The 17,024-nt window shown below is 49.4% G+C and overlaps 1 protein-coding gene and 1 long non-coding RNA gene across 4 annotated transcripts in view; one reads left to right on the top strand and one right to left on the bottom strand.

Moving 5' to 3' along the window:
- Positions 1 to 6,836: 6,836 nt before the first annotated feature.
- On the bottom strand, positions 6,837 to 16,293 carry LOC114597400 (uncharacterized). The gene is made up of 2 exons (XR_003706810.2): positions 15,187 to 16,293; positions 6,837 to 7,100 (listed from the first exon to the last, which is right to left on the bottom strand). It is a non-coding gene; the product is annotated as an uncharacterized LOC114597400 (long non-coding RNA).
- The window catches only part of PAX6 (paired box 6), a 42,749-nt gene continuing 33,460 nt past the window's right edge, over positions 7,736 to 17,024 (top strand). The window contains exon 1 of one of the 3 annotated variants that reach the window (XM_028729903.2): positions 7,736 to 7,855. The gene's annotated coding sequence lies outside the window, so the exon portion shown is untranslated. Of the gene's footprint in view, positions 7,856 to 8,637; positions 8,971 to 9,050; positions 9,170 to 17,024 lie in introns of those variants that run through there. The other 2 variants (XM_028729887.2, XM_028729914.2) reach the window with 2 other exon arrangements.

The following is a 17,024-nucleotide window of genomic DNA, read 5'->3' as shown; positions in this document are numbered from 1 at the left end:
CCGCTCTGGGCTGTCAGCGAACAGCTTGCCAGCCACGCTGCCTCTTCTCCTCTTATGGCACGGAAATGACAAACGCGCCGTTTTTATCCATACAATTTGTTTCATTATTGTTGCCAGCACGAAGCATCACAATCAATCATAAGGAAGCCCAGTTGGCAGGTGTCAATCTTGGTCTGTTTTTGTACGTCTCAGTCTATATTTAATCCAATTACAAGGGTCAGGGAGTAAGTGCAAATCCCCTTGTTACAACTCACATCTTATTCAAGATTTAAAGTAAAAAAGTCAACTGGATCACATGGGCGCTTTGGGGAAGCTCGGATACGCTTGTGGAGGGCGGGGATCCTGGACACCCCCACTTTTTCTTTCAATGTGTTTCCTTTATGCAGCAAGAGCTATTATTATTATTATTATTATTATTATTATTATTATTATTATTATTATTATTATCATCATCATCGAGGGTCGAGGTGTCGTCTTCTGTCTTTATTTTTATTTTTTCATTTTTTTAAAAAGGGAGTGTTTGTGTGCAAATGAAGTATCTTGTTATTTCGCTAAAGGAGAGGAGAAGCTTTAATGATGGGAGATCTTTCCGCTCGTTGCCCTTTCAAATACAATTGTAGATCGAACTCAGCCTTGTCACGTCGAGGAAAAGTGAATTTCTAACATCCAGGACGTGCCTGTCGACTTTCAGCGAGCTGCATCCAATCACCCCCAGGGAATTCAGCTAATGTCTCAGTCGGGGGAGAAAAAAGGAAAGGGGGGGGCTCGGGGATGAGGGGCAGAAAAACAAATCAAACAACATTGGCCAGCATCACGCTTATTATGAAAATGTTTTAAAGGAGGGGGGAAGTGGGGGGGGGGCAAATAATATAAGACAAGCCGGGATCATGTTGGAGCCAAATTAATACCATTAAGAATCCTGAAGGGGGCAGGGGAGAGGGAGGGAAAACCCAGCTTAGGGGAGTCCATCTCCCCCTCCCCCATATTATTTTCCTTACCTTCCCCTCCTCAGACTATCTTAAATTAAGGCTGTACTGTTACTTCTGAACTCCGTAGGCTCGCACTATGCCTCTTAGGAACTTTTTCCCCTTTCTTCTTTTCAAACCTTACACGGAATTTCCCAGGATCTATCTATCTACCTTCCTTCCTTCCTTTCCTAGGAGCGCCTGACAAACTAGAGAGGGAAAATCAGGGCGCTGCAAACCTTCCGTCCTTGTCAGAATGACAGCGTTGCGTGTAACTTTTGGATCTTTCTGCTCTGCAAAACTTGGGCGCAATGGCACAAGCCTCCTGGCAATGCTTGAGATTCTGCCTGTGGCTCGCAACAGTCGAAGCCCCCTGAAAAATCTCGCCTCCCGACTGGAAAGTCTGGTCATCCAGTTCCAAGGGGGTTGCTTTCATTTGCAGAGGGAACCAACCTGGGCATGTTTACTCAGAAACCAGTCCCAATGAGTTCAACGGGACATGCTCCCCAGGAAAGGTGCCTGTTAGACCTTGCAGCCCTTTTACCGCCTGATCTGCAAAACATTATTTGAGAGCCGGTCCGGCAGATATCAAAGGGGCTGGACTTGCCTTCCCATCATGCGTTGAGGACAGGGGTGTCGGGCAATACTGTGATTTGCAAGTACTGAAAAATGCTAGGCGATGTTTTCGGAGGGTATGAGGAGGGAGAGCTGGTTAACAAGGTATGAGACCCAGGAAGAGAATTATTTCTCAACTTGCCTAGCCAGGCTTGCCGCCGGATTCTTGATGTCACCTAGACCTACCCTGACCAGGTGCAGTCAAGGAGGGCTTTTGTTATCGATTTGAATCCGAGCTGGATCCCACGTCAACACGGGCAAGCCCACCTAGGCATGATCTATCCGATGACAACCCATTTCTCTTGTTGCAGACACAGCTTTGCTTTACATCGGTTTAAATCTTCCTAAAAGTTAGCCTGAAAGGCAGGTAGGCAGGTAGGTAAGGGAGAGATAAAAAACAACAACAAGACATCCATCTCTGAAATGGAAATGTGTGCGAGAAAAACTAAAGACCAGGAGACAGCAGGGAGGGGGGTTTGAGGTGTCCCCCCCCCCCGTTCTGAAATCAAAGTCCAAGGAGACCCAAGGAAAAGCATTTACTAAGTAATCGACTTATTTTAAAAAACACATACCTTGAGCAAGGGCACCAGATCCCTTCTACCGAAGCATTTCCCTCTTTTGCCTTCGATTCAAGCCACTTTTCTGCTCGCAATATTTTCCCCTCCTCTGTGAAATTTAGGTTCGTCCCTGGCTTGTTTTATTTAATTTTTTTCCTCCCCCTCTTTTTTTTTAAATAAAAAAAAACAAACAATAAACACCCTTTTCTAGCAGCTAGTCCTTCTCGGACCTTATTTTGCCGTCTGTGCGATGCCACAGTAAACAAATTGTTCTGATGTGCTTATTATTATTGCTCAAGTTCTGCTTGGGTAGAGAATTAAACCTCATTATTACAGCGCGCGTGTGTGTGTGCCCGTGTGTGTGTGTCTGTGTGTGTGGGTTGCGAATTGCTCCATCTAAGCGAACACACCAGGGTTTGGGGCATCCTTGTAGAGAGAGAGAGAGAGAGGCTTCCTATCGCTGTGTAAATCAAATATGTATAATGCTTATAAATTTGTAACACATTATTGTTGCCTCTTGCCTGCATCCCATTCAAAGTGGCTTCACAGCTTTCGAGCCTCCTGCCCATCAGAAAGGCTGAGCGGCAAAACGCCTCCATTGAAGGCAGGGCTCCGCTCCTTGCCAGTTCAGCGCCCTCATTAGCGCCTTATCTACCTCGACGGCATGTTAATTTCCCCTTAATGTTACTCTGAGAGAGAAAAGGGAAGTTCCCGTCCGCGTTTACACGGCGCCAGCTTTTTAGATCCTTGGAGGACGATTCCAGCACGGTGAAAGACCTGCGAAGCGGGGAGAGAGGGGCGATCTCTCTCTCTCTACACAAACACACACACACACGTATGCCAGACCCAAACATTACCAGTTCAGGTGATGTTTATGCTCACTTTGAAGTTTGTGGGATTTCTTCCTCTTTCTCTTTCCCGAATAAGTTAGGAAATGATGACGGGGATTTCAGATCTCTCTCCCTCTCTCAAAAACACACACCTCTTAGCCACAGATGCACCTCTTTGTTTACTCCTGTTTTAATTTAGAAGGGGCTTAAGGGGCTACCCAACAGGAGCCTGGAGGGAACGGAGGGGAGGGGGTGGCAGAGGGGCTCTCCTCCCAAAGCCATGTCACTCCACGCCGCAGAGATGCGGAGTGACTGAGATTATGCTCGCCTGAAAATTTGTTCGAGGGGGGAAAGAGCGAGGAAAAGGCAAGCGTGTAATTAAACTGCCATCTGATCCGATGGAGGTGGCTGCGCTGTCCGAAAGATCGGGGGGGGGGTGGCTTTTCGCGCGCGCGCCCCAGCCCAGCATCCAGATCGTGCCTACCGACTGGTTTCCCTTTTCAAATCCGGATCGGATCATCAAGCCACGCCGCAGCATTTATCACCCGGTGTGTGTGCGCGCTTGTGTGTCCTGACTGCCTTTTTCTGTTTAATTCTCTCTCTCTCTCATACACACACACACACACACACACACACACTCGCCGCCCCCGGAGCTCGGAAGGCAACCCGGGCAACACTCGGGCGTTGGCCGGGGGACTGTTTGTCTGCTCGCTCCGAAGGCCTGGCCAAGCAGACTTGGCTTCACGCCTGATCAGTTTCTGAAGAGCCGCGCCGGTTGGAGAGAAGGCAAGGCAGCACCTGGCCCTGCTTTTCGGAGCCATCTCCTTTTATTGACAGCCAGATAAGCAGGCGGGAGCCGTGGCGTTTCCAGCGCTTCCTTGGAGAACCCTGCTGGGTTGCAGGGAGCCCGGCTCCCTTAATGGCAGCAACTCCAAACAATCAGGCAAACACACTTTCTCGCCTGACAAGCCCTTGGCCACGGCTCCCTCCCTCCCTCCCTGCCTGCCCGCGTCGGCTCAAGAGACAGGGCGGCGGCGGCGCTGCTGCTGCTCCTCCTAGGCCAACCTGACCTGCCGCAGGGCCGTCGGGGAGAGCCTTGGCTTTCTGGGGGGGGGGGAGAGAAGAGGAGGCCGGAATAAGAGGCAGGGAGCGGGTCATGGGGGGGTGAGAAGGGAAGAAGATGCAGGACCTTCCTCCTAACCCCCTCCCCACCCCAGAGTAGCCTGCCCAGAGGACGCTCTGTCTCCACTCTTACTCGGGAACATCTCTCTTCGACGAATTGAACTCCACTGAGACCCGCAGGCGTTTCCACGTGCGCGCCTTTTGAAGACTGGGGAGAGAGGAGAGGTTCAGGCAGTTCCCCTTAGTCACCAGAAGGGCTTCGTGGGCCTTTGTCCTAGCTATAGGATCGCCCTCTTAGCCTGATCCCGAAACAGAAGCGCCACTACCAGGCTGGCCTTCCGTGCGCCTGACGGGTTGGCTTTCTGTTCGGCCGCATTTGCCTTGAAGCTGCAGCCTGGTTTGGACTAGATGACCCTTGGGGTCATTTCCAACTGTATAATTCTATGAGCGTGCACCTACACCGGTCCTAAATCGAAGCGCATTCATCAAATGAACTTTCGCCCAACCCACACGCGAACTTCCTTCCGGTCCCAACATGATCGAGATGTTCAAGGGTCCCAGCAATATGTGATCAACCCGGGATGCGAGGGATTGATCCTGGCGGCCCATGGGCTGCCTGTACCACTGAGCCCAGCTTCCATGCCGGCCTTTATACTAGGACAGAAACCCTCACCAGCTCGGCAGGATTGGCCCCCAAACAAAGATTCTTAGGATGGCACCTTCCACCACCCCCCGCAGCCCAAAAAGCACAAGTGAAAAGGTGCATTGGGCATCACAGGGCGCTGGCAGGAAGGCCTAAGGGTTCGCCGCTGGCCAATTCGAAATCCCCTGCAGCTGCGATCCGATTCTGAAGCGCATTGCATTCGGAACAGATTGCTGGTGCTTTGGCTGGATCGGCTGCCTGTCCTTTCTTCATTCCTTTTTCTGCTCTGGAAATCTTTATGTAACATTGGGGGATAGACTTCCTTATAAGGAACCCGACTAATCCCTAACAGAAAACCCCAAAGGAGTGTCACAAAGCTCTGAAGCAGTTTAGAGCGTCAGCCATAAGTTCTAGGTCAGGGGTGGGTGCGCGCGTGCACGCGCATATACATGCACACACACTCACACGTATGCATATATGTATACGCACCAGGGAGCTCAACGAAGCTGGGGGATGCGGGTGGTAGACAGCCCTCCCTCGCCTCGCCTGTTAGATCAAGATCTGGTTTGCATCCCGATCCTCCATTTATTCATTCAGAAGTTAAATGGGTTTTAGCGGGACTTGTTCCTGGGTAAGAGTGCTGGGGATCGCAGCCGTAAGCGAACCAACGGCGAGACGGTCCCTAAGAAGGAGAAGTGGGGAACAACGCAGCTATTGAAAACCATGTAGAAAGAGAAGCTATCCTTTTCCGGCGGTGGGCGGTCTCCCCGACGGGTATTTCTAGATGTGTGGGTGCATCAAGGACGACTTCTTCCCCACTCCCCCCCTTTTCAGGGATCCGCCGCAAACAAAGCCCAGAGAAACCTTTGCCAGCTCGCGAGAGACGGGCGCGCTGTTCAATCAAAGCTACAGCGACTTTCCGGCGTGCGCGCTTCTTTCCTGACAAACAAAAGTATTCACTCCGACAAGTGTGTTCCCCCACCCTACCCGTCCTGGTGTTTCTGCCTTTAAGGGGACAGGATGAAGGTGCCGAGGGGAGACCCACAAGTGTGTGTGGGGGGTGTTACTATGCGACTAAAACTATTCTGATCCTCCCCCCGCAATCTCAGACCACGTTACCTGCTTGACGTTGCCTGCAGAGAGAATTCTGCCCCGGTTTCAAAGGAAAGAAGATCTCCACCGTTTTCCCCATCACTTAAATCTCGTGGGTTTCTTCGGAACATAACTCACTGTCCCAACCCCCATTGTTTACTCAGGAGAACTATCCAGTGGATTGTGTCCTCAAAGGTGTGAGCAGGGGGTAGCTTCCCTGCCCTTCAGAAAACATTGCTGGACGAGGGAACACTATTAGCTGCCTAGAGAAAACTTCGTTTTCTCCAGAACTTTGAGGAAAAGGGGACATGTTCGGTGCCGTTGTAAGAAAGGGGCTTTAAAGCAAGATGTTGATGATTATTCTAACACCACCCTCTGGGCCAAAAAAGTGCGAAGCGGCCTGGTCTCTGTGTAAAGGTTGTGTCAGCCATCTGAAATGAAAAGCAGCGCTATGGTCTTCTAAGTCCCATTCATTTCTGTGGGAAGGAGAGATGAGCGAGGGCGCCATTCTTCCATTGAAATAAGCGGCACTTAACTTGGGGCTTAACTTTAAAACGAACGCCCTTCGTTTTAAAAATTGATTAGAGAAAGGTGGGGAGGGGAGAAGAGAGAGAGAGAGAGAGAGAGAGAGAGAGAGAGAGAGAGAAAGGATCCGCTGGTCCTCTTCTGAATCGCGCTTGGAGGAAAACCTCCACAAAATATCAACTCACCTCTCACACCTCGGTGTTTGAGGTGTTCAGTGATTCGAAGTGAAAGTCCACGCGCAGTTTGAATTTCTCTTCCAATTTGTTTTAATGATCGACTTTTAATAACTGGACAGCTTTACACACTTATAAAATAAAATAAAATTTAGATCCAGACCCCTCTGAAGGCAGCATCGGTTGCTTGGGTGCGAATATACAGTATAAGCCTCCTCTTCGCCAGTGCTACAACCCAGGTAGCCATCCAAAAGTACAAATTGGATTTTCCCCCTGACTGGAGCCCTTCCATAAACAGAAACCTAGGAACCAAGTGATAAAGGTTGATTTTATTGATAACTGAGCCGTGGGCAGAGTGGGGGTTTTGTGTGTGTGATCTGGAGCCTCAGGTAGAAAGACCCAGGCTTCGACTTTGGACGGTCACGGAGAGTCGGCGGCTCTGCTACACCTGGTAGCTCTTCTCCAGAACTTCACACACACACACACACACACACACACACACACACACAAAAGTCCAGGGACATCTCTGCGTCCGCCGTGCCGAAGATGCTGCGTCATAATTAAATCTGCGGATTTTCCTGTATACACAAGAAGGAAAGAAAAAGGAGAAAAGATCTTCCTTTTGTGCGGGTGAAAGACCGGGGGGAAGGGAAGGGCAGTCGTAGTATGAGGATCCAAGAGGAAGACAAAGGCAAAAGAACACTCAGAATCACAAATCATCGCTGTGATGTTTTTTTTAAAGCATTATTATTATTATTATTATTATTATTATTATTATTATTATTATTATTATTACAAGGGCCGTCCTCTGGACAACACTCCACAGACCACATATTATGGTAGAGTCGCTTCTATGGATCAGCCAGGAGGACCTTGTTTGGTAGTGGGATCTGACTATAATGAAACATATTTCTTTTTCTTTTTTGGATGGATGGATAGAGGTAGGCAGGCAGGCAGGAGCGAACAAGCCAGCATGGCTGGCCCACGTCCACGTGCGCCTCGCCTCTCAGCCCCTCCAGTGGTCACGGGAAGGTGAATTATCTCCCGGCCCCGGTGAGCTTCTTGTTGTCTAAAATTTCTTATGAGCTCAGCTCTAACTACTGTCCGCCGTGACGTCACCGGGGCAGCCCAGCCAATAGGAGAGGCGCTGGCGCTGATATTAAGGGAAAGTTAGTGCAAAGCCAGGCACCCTCTTTTTTATTGTCGTTGACATTTAAACTGTGTGGCAGATTCTTATGTAGAAATTGGCGATCAAACCTGCCAGTTACCGACTCTCAGAGGCGCAATTGGGAACCCGCGGATCATGAGCCTCTGCCTGCCCTCTCTCTAACAGGTAAACATTTGATGCTCTTTATCCAGGCGTCCGGGGGAGTTGCCGGATTCCTCCTGAAACAATTGCCGCTGCGTTTGTTTCTCCCCTTCTCTGCCTCGTCTAGATTTCTTCCTTCCTTTCTTTCCCGTTCTTTCTCTCTCTCTGACCTCCTCGTTTCCATTACCAAGCCCAGGATTGATTTATTTTTTAAACTCTTATTTCCGCCCCCCTCCCATCTCTCCCAGCCTTGTGCGGAGTGTTAATTACAAGCGGCATAAAAGGGGGTCACGCTGGCTCGTGACCAACTGCCAGGTTCGACGGGGCGCGCACAGAAAGCGCAGTGCCAACAGGTGGGAGGGAGGAAGAGGGCGCGGGGCAGAGAGTTGGGCTTTGGCGTGGCTAGGCAGACGCGAGGCTTGGAGCAGCTCTGACCTCTCCCCGCTTGGACAACCGAGGCGCCTTGTATGGAAAACCCGGCTCATGTGCTCGCTGCCACCGGTTTGGGGATGTGTGGGGAGAGGCATGGGGTGGGTGCGGGGGGGGTGTTGAGAGAAGAGGAAGAAGTTGGTCCTTGACCTCGCCCACGGCCTCCAGCCCTCGCTAGGGCGCTCCCGAAGTTCAGGCAAGGGAACGAAAGAATGCGGCTCGCATACTTGGGTAGCATTTTCAATCCCCAGACCGTGTGATTTGAGCTTTCCTTGGGAAGACCTAATAATTAACGATTTCCACTGAGGTAGAACGAAAAGGGGCTTCGGATTACGCACGCCCGGCTCGCCTTGAGCTTCTGGGCACTTCAGAAGGGACTCTGCAACGCAGAGACGTCGGGGCCGTTTGGCGCAGACAGATCCTCGGGTCCGGTGGATCTTTCGGGGTTTTGCGGAGTTTGGGGCTAGTTTTTTGTTTTTTTCCTTCCCCCAGTCTGACCTGGAGTCCTGCTCCACTCTCCGGTCAGTTCACTCACGTGCCTGGTAACCACTTGCCAACTGGGGTCTGTTTGTGAACCGGCGCATATCCACACCCCTCCCTCTCCGTCCTGGATGGCTCTGCTCGCGGCGACTTCTGCGCTTAGGCGAGCCGGGAGGGGCTGTCCGTTGGGGCACCCACCAACCCTGGGGCGTCCCCACGTTTCCAGCAAGGTAATGTCTCGGCTAGATCATTGTTCGCAGACTGAAGCTGTACCAAAGAAAGAGTGAGAGGGAGGGGGTAAATAGTCCTTTACTAAGGCAACCTGCGAAGCGCGCTTTTTCGCGCCCGATCCACAAACCACCTCAGCCGAAATCCGAAATTGATACGTCTTCCGTTGGAGTTAAAACTGACCTTCCTTTCTAAGCACAGGTAAATCGGCCCAGTAAGACTTACTCCGGAGTAAAGGAGCTTTGGGGCCTTAGCCGGAAACGTCTGTGTTTTCAAGGCAGTCCCTTAGAAATCCATAGGATTTGTTTCCAGGTGATGTGTTTAATGCTAGGCTGTATGTAGAAGTATACTGCTAAGTATTCCTGGTCTGCATAAAATGTAGGGGTGGAGAGAGAAGAGATTGCTGTTTTTCTGTTGCGCCTGTCATCTGTTGCCGTCAGGTTAACTGTCTCAAAAACTTTCTGCTTTGGGAACTGTTTCCTGGATCCGCGCGTTTAACTTCCTTTGAGGTTGCGGCGTGGTGATGGTTTTCTTTTCCATTAGGTTGCTCGAACGTCTGAAAAGGTGTGCAGAAATACCCTGGTTGGTGCCTGGTGGAGCCTCTCGTTGTGTTTTTGTTTTTGCTTAACTCTGGATGGTTGGTTTGTTAGTGGAAGAGAAAGCAAGGGGAATTGTACGGTGCATTTAAGTTCAGAAACGCAACTTCGGCCGCACTATCGAGACTCCAATCTTAGGCACCCATTATTTGTAAGGAAAAGTTCTGTTTCAACCGATTGGACTTACTCGTGAGTAAACAGAGCTTGAGCTGCGCCGGGAGAAGTCCGCGCCGCACTTCCTGAGAAGTAAAACTCGGTATCCTGCGCGCACGGTTGCTTGGGAGTAAATTCAAGCAGCTGGAAATAGAAGGGCGCTTAGGATTGCAGCCCAAGGCAGGTAAATTGTGTTTTAGATTCTTCCTTCTCCTTCTTCTTCTTTGTACTTAATTAGAAAAAAGGGATTAGTAGGATAATGGCTCTCCCCTCCCTCCCTCTCTCTTTCTCTCTTTTCCATTCACTCTCCTGGATCAAGCTGTAAGACTTCGCCTTCCCAGCCCCTCAGCTCCTGCACCAAATCCCTTAAGGTGCTTTGGCACCAAAAAAAAAAAGGGGGGGAGTCCACTTTAATCTCCACCGGTAAATGGACATTCTGGGTGAGTAATAAATCAGACACCCAGCCTCGCAGGTCCTCCTCCCTAATTAGAGATGTTTATTGGAGATTGTGTTTATCCAGCTGTCACGACGAGAAAAAGCTGTGACATAATTACCTCTGACCACATAGTCTTTTATACGCATATCTCGTTGACATCCAGCACCATCGGTTCGCATTAAAAATGACAAGATCAAAATGTTGATTTTCGCAGACGGGATAATATTTCTCCACCTTTACCTTAATTGAAACTCAGCTCGAGGGGAGGGACGGGCTTGAGCGTCGGGCCAGTCCATTTTAAAAAAAAAGAACCACCACCTCCCATTCAACTTTTCCCCTTCAGGATAATTAAAAAAAAAAAAATAAAATATTTTTTTTAATTTAAAAAAATCTGAGTGAGGTGGTGTTGAGGAACATACCAAATTCTTCCCGTCCGTTTTGACTGCAAACCCACTCCAAAGTTCCTCGTTCGCAAACAGGCACAGGAGGGGGGGGTGGAGAGAGACAGAAAAGTGAGGAAGGAAAGGATGGTCTCAATTGGCATAGGCTTTTCAGGTGCTGCCTTGCACTCTCTCTCGAATTCCGGTGGTAAATAGAAAGGCAGCGGGGGAGACAGAGAGAAATAACGACACTGGTTTCGCTTTGAGGTGAGCCAGTGCTCCTTTCTAGGCGCGCAGTGCCGGGCTGGGTCCGGCGTGGGGTTCCCGGAGGCTGCAGTTCTGAGGGTCTCGCTGCCTTTGCTGCAGTTGTTTCTCTGGCAGCGTTTGTGAAACCATCTGCGTGTTTCTGTTAGGCGGCGATGATAAGCTAAGAATTGCTCTGTAATTGAAAATATATTTTTTTGGGGGGGAGTCTGGCTTGACAAATATCAAGGGGGCGAGTCTTTTGATCCTTTCTGCCGCTGTGTTCTCTAGTCGCTAATAAAACTCGCATTGAGCTCCTTAGCGCCTTGATTAACAGGCAGATTAAGTGTTACTGGGGTTTGGAACAGCTTGTCCCAATCAATAGTGTTTAAAAAGCCCGTCAGGATGCGCTTTGCTGGCGAGTCCCCGCTCCCTCCCCCCCCTTTTGGGGGGGGGGGGAGACTTTTCCAGCAAGTCCCTTCGAAAAATCTACCAGACCAAGATAAATATCAAACCTTTCCTGGATGAAGGAGGGGGGGAAAACATGGATGTTGCCTTTTCTTTCAGAGTCCATAAATTGAGTCCTTTTCTTGTCCCCTCCCCTTCGCCTTTATTTTTTTTTAATCCTTCGACACAAAAGGTTGCGCCTTCTTGCAAAACGCCCGACGTAAAAGAGGTTAAATCGATTCCAAACTTTTTGCAGATTGCTCCTAAACTCGCCAAAGCTCCATTTAACTCAATGTCCGGCGCATTAGAGGTTTCAAGCGCTCTTTCTCCATATCCGACTCGGCATTCGGTGTCCGGGAGGCAAACGCATTGTAGTCTAACACGTCAGGGTTTGTGTATCTCTTCAGTGGGAGACTGAAGTGGACAAGAGGACTTTAAGCATTTTTCTGGGTATTAAAAAAAGGAGGTTCGCGAGCCAGATATTAATACAACAAGACGATCCAGGAGCACTGAACTGAGTGACTCCTGTTCCTAAGGAAGCGGAGAAGAGGAGAATTTTTTTATTATTATTTGTCCCTGACAAATAAATACCTACTTCTGCAATCAATGGCAGTATCGGGAGAATGAATCTAATTTAGTCACATTTCCTTGATATGTTTGCTTTCTGCGAGAAAGTAGTATAGATGTTTGCTGTTTCTTTTAAGGGGGTGTAAGGGTTTTTTGGGGGGGGGTTAAATTGCAAAGGATTATAATTTTTCAGTTGTAATTCTCTCATCTTAATATTAACTTTCCGAGTGATTTTGAATCCACTTACTGAACACCTGTGCCCTTCACACACACACACACACACACACACACACACACACACACAATTCAAGGCAAAGATACAGTAAGTTTAATCCAAAGGCAGAGTGACTAATACACCTGACATTGGTACATAAGGCGAGGGAGAATTAATCATATTCTCCCCATTCCGTCCCAAAAAGAAAAGAAAAAGAAAAGATATAAACCGGAATCCTTCGAGTTATTTCCCACCGCAAGAGTATTCGTAACTGCTCAAGACATTTCTGATCAATCCACTCTGAATCCACCAGACGCTCAGAAGAATGAGCCAGACTCTGTTGTAGTAAAAACAGGAAGTGGCACCTTCGAAATAAAGCCTAACAGACGGACCGCGGCATAAGCTTTGGTGGTGCAGATCCCTCTTCCTCAGAGGCAGGAAGTGTTATCCTCAGTTAGCACTCAGTTTACAGACAAACACGTCGTGCATCAGACTCGGTTGGCTCCCCTCCACACAGAGCTTATGCCACAATAAATCTGTTTGGCTTTCAGGTGCCACAAGACTCTTCGTTGCTTTTGCTGCCCGTCTGGTGTTCGTTCTTGCCAAATTAGAAAAGGCGCAAGCTGCCATCCTAGGTGCGCGTCTTTGGGGAGTAAATAAGCTTCCCCCCGCCCCATCCATCCACGATGACATTTCCGAATCTACGTGGAGTGCACGTCTCTACTTAGAAATCCACTTGGGATCCGGACCCTTGCTTCTCAAGTCCTCTGGTTGCGGCGGTCCCTCCAGGTCTGGTGGGCAAGGTGCTAAGGTGCCAACCTGGTGAGCATCAAATGCATTTGATTCTCCGTTCAGCGCTTATTTTCCCTCTTGTGGTCAAGAGAAATCCCTGGAGAAAAGGGCCATTTCTTTCCCCCGCAGCCAATCTACCCTGGCGCGCTCATTCCTCATTTCCACTTCACATGCAAAACTGGTGGGGGTAATCATCCCTTACCCCGCAAGAAGGACGCTTGAGTTTGCCACCCCACTCGCGACCATTTCCACGGCCTCATCCCTCCTTGCTCCATCGTGTGCCTGCCACTTTAAGCAAGTTAATTCTCAAGTTCAAAGCTGCTGACAAAAGACTAAAAAAAAAAAAAAGGAACAGGGCAGAGGAATTTGGGGTTTCTCGTGTTTTATTCTGTTTTTGTTTTGTTTTGTTTTGTTTTGTTTACACCTGTATATACCTGGGGGAATCCAGAACGTGCTTTTTTTAAAAAAAACTTGTGTTGTTGTTTAAAAACAAAACAAAACAGAGCAACCCAGAGTTAAAATGGCGCCCTTCGAGTTGTGGCTCAACTTGGCAAGGACTTTTTCTCCCTCTGGTCGTTGGAGAGCAGGTACTATTTCAAAGGCTCCCGGGGTTGTCGCTGGCAGCGCTCGCCCCCAGACGCTGCTTGCGAGAGCAAGTTGAGCGAAGGCGAAGGGCGTCGCTCCCTGGCCGACGTGCGCTCTCGCTGCACGTGAGAACCTGCTCCCTTCGCCCGGATCTCCCACGCGCGCGTCTTCTTCCATCCGGATCCGAAGCGGGCTTCTTCCTTCCACGGCGCTTTCTCCTAAGCAAGCGCGCCTGGCCCCATTCCCCCCCCCCTCTGCCCCGCCTCCTTTACTCTACTCCAGGACTCATCCCAAGTTGTGTTTTTTTCCTCACAAGATTTTTACACTTTTCTCCCTCGCTCTTTAAAACACACGCACAAACACACTCTCACTTCGCCCTGCTCTGTCCCTCCTCCCCTTTTCTCGCCTCTCCACGTCTTCGCAGAAATCCCACTTTCCTTTCTCACACCCCCATTCTACACGCCTTGTCCTCTTTCTCTCCTCTTTCTCTTTCACACATGCACATTGTCATGCAGGCCCTCCGCTCCGCTCCTGTCTTCCTCCTCCTCCCTCCCTCCCTCCCTCTCCTCGGCCCCTCCTTCCCTTCCAACTTTTGCTTTCCTTGCTTCGGAGGCTCCCTCGCCTGCCCTCGGCCTCCCGTCTCCAACGTCCTGATAAATCAGCAGCAAAGCGAGGCACCCAATCTTTTTCTTCTTCACCTTTTGTGGCACTTTTTTCTCTCTCCTCCCCCCTTCTTCCTTTCTTCCCAGACTTGCTTCCTCTCTCCTTCCATCCCCATCTCTGCAATGACGTCAGATTATTCACCGTTTCCCTCCCCTTATTATTTCCTCCCCCCCCGCAGTTAAAAAACAAACAAAACAAAACTAGCGGGAGGGGGTGGAGAGGGAAGGGGCGCAAGGCCCACTGTGCCCTGGGGGAAATAGCAACAAGATTACGGCTTCTTTATTCTGAAGGAGCAGCATATAAGGAGGTGCTAATCCAAACGAAGGCTAATTGAATGGTTGTAAAAATGAAATTTGCCTGAAGATCTGGACGTGTCCGTCCCCCCTAAAAACAAGCGTCATGAGTTCTTCATTTTATTCTATTTCCCCCACCTTTCTACCCTGTTGTTTTGCCTTTTTTGCGTTTCCACTTGAGGAAAGTATTAAAAAAATGTTTGTTGGACAAAAAAAGAGAAAAGATTCGTCTGATTTCCAGAAGACTAGAAGTCACATTAAACAAAGCAAAAATCCCCAGGATCTCGGGGATTATTTTTGTTATTATTCTTATTCTCTTTGAGATCTTTTTTTTTAAGAGGGAGAGTTTTTTCAGACAACAGGAAGAAAAGAAAAGAAAAAGCTTTGCAGAGGACTAGCTTGAAGGAGCGGGGTCTTTTCAAGACACTTTGCTAAACTATCCCGCAGCGGCAACTCTATGCGGTGAAACCCGCGAGGCAAGCGAGACATTGGCTTGGTAATCTATGTTTTCTTCCCATTTTGATCTCTCTGCAAAGATCTCCTTTGGCGCACTTTGAAAAAGCTTGCGCCCGCTGAAGTCAACAGCAAAGTTCCCATGGAGTTGAATGGAGCAGGGCTGCCGTGTAAGATTTAGCCATTGATAGCGGGGGCTTTGCAGAAATTAGCAGGGTTCCAATGTATGGGAGACGCTTCAAAAATAACAGTAGGGCAAAACGAAAGGATAATAAATTTAAACACACAACTAAAATCGTCCAAACACTACACACACACACACACACACACACAGAGCCCTACACCTCTATCAGTAGCAGCATCCCAGCTATGAGAATTCTCAAGTTTCCTACCTACCTTTTATGGGGAATCCTATTAGAATGTCCCCGTGTGGTTGTTTTTTTCACCCCAGCTTTCCATCATAGTTATTCGGCTCCGATTACATTGAAATAAAAAGGATATTTCCAGCAAGTGTGGAGGGGGGTGCAGCTCGCCTTAGGCCTGAACTATTGTAGCTGGAGGTAAAAGATTTGTCCAACCCACCGGATCTCTTTCCTTCAGCAAACTGAAGTGGCCTGGGTTATCGATGCGGGCTGCAATGTGGGATAGAGAAACAAATAAAAAATGGGGGGGGGGGCAATGCCCGGGTGGGGGAAAATCTGGATCAGCAAAGGAAAGAAGAAAGGGAGAGAGAGGGGGAGAGAGTGAGAGAGTGGTCTTCCTGAGTGGCGTTTGCAGAAGAATGTCTCAACCCTCCCAGCTAGGCTGGGCAATTCTCTCTGACTCTTTCCCCATTTGCTGCAAAAAAGACACCAAAAACTTTGGAACCGGAGGCCTGAAAAAAAGAGGGGACCGAGGAGAAAGTCCTGATTTTAAATCCCAGCCTTCCTTTGCTGCAGCCTCCTCCCCTTCCCCTAAAAAAATAAAATAAATAGAAAGCAAGACCCATAAAAGCGCAGCCCCACGCATTAGTGGTAATCAGCATCAAGGCAAATTGGCACAAGAAGGAAGGAAAGAAGGAGTTTGGAAGAAGATGAAGAAGGAGGGAGAGAGGGAGGGGGACACACACACAGAGAGAGAGAGATCCACACACATCCCAGAGAGGAATCGCCCGGTAGTCTCTTAAGAGCCCATTTTGTGCTATTAGGGGCCGCGGTAGCTTCTCTGCAGGGCTGGAGATGACAGTGCATGACGGCCTGGCAGCCCATTATCCAGCTCCTATTGAGGCGTCCTTTCACTCCCATGCAAACTCCTTGGCAGAGTCGTTTGTCTCCTCATTGTACTTTATTGAAGAATGCAATGGTTGTCAGGGCCCTCATTCAATCGCCAGCCACTTTATTGATGAGCTCTGACTTTTAGCACTTTTCACATGTCAAGAGAAGTCAAGTGTATGCGGGGCTACGACTTCATTTTATGCTTGGCGCGTTCGTGTCCTACCCACCCCCACCCGAAACCCTTCCCCACTTTTTTGCCTCTTGGAATTTCTGGGGCTTTTTGCCCTCTTTCCTCCTCTCGCCCCCCCCCCGTCGCCTCCCTGCCCCCTCCCTCTCTCCTCCTTTCCCCTTCCCTCTTTGTGCAGAAGTTCATCTCCCCCACCCCTCCCCACTCCCCGCCTCCCAGACCACTCGCCATAAACGATCGGAACACCCTGAGCTCAAACTGGTGCTGCCAGTGTCACCTTAAATGCAGGCGCGGAGGGGTTGCTTTGGAGTGTACTGAGGTGTGTCTTAATACTCCGCCATTCAACAAATGAACTTGTGGTGGTGTGTGGTCAGAGAAGCAAAGTCATTTGCTTTCCTTCGGCCCCTGATTTCCCTGGCAGGAGAGAAAGAGAGGGAAGGAGGGAGGGAAAGAGAGAGAATCGCCCTGCGCACATGAGTGAGCTAAATCTGGTGAGAGCAACACGCAAAACCCCCTCTCCAACACACACATACACACACGCCGACCCTTGCGGTGGAGACATTTTAGCACTCCTCCCTCCTCTCTTTCTCCCCCTCCTTGGAGTGTCTGCTAGAGAGAGGTGGGAGGGGGGGGAGAGAAACACAACAGCACTTAGTCAACAAACGGCACGTGGAAGAAGTTTGGGTGTTTGGGAAAGGACTCTTCAGGCCCCTTCACGAAAGTCCTCAATACACAAAGTAAAGTGTGTATTTGCTCTGCACTTTCCAGGCAGCGGGGAGAGAGAGTTTCCTTTC

The sequence above is a fragment of the Podarcis muralis genome, chromosome 1 (assembly GCF_964188315.1).
Source record: "Podarcis muralis chromosome 1, rPodMur119.hap1.1, whole genome shotgun sequence".
Classification (NCBI taxonomy): domain Eukaryota; kingdom Metazoa; phylum Chordata; class Lepidosauria; order Squamata; family Lacertidae; genus Podarcis; species Podarcis muralis.
This window is presented reverse-complemented; position numbering and strand designations above follow the sequence as displayed.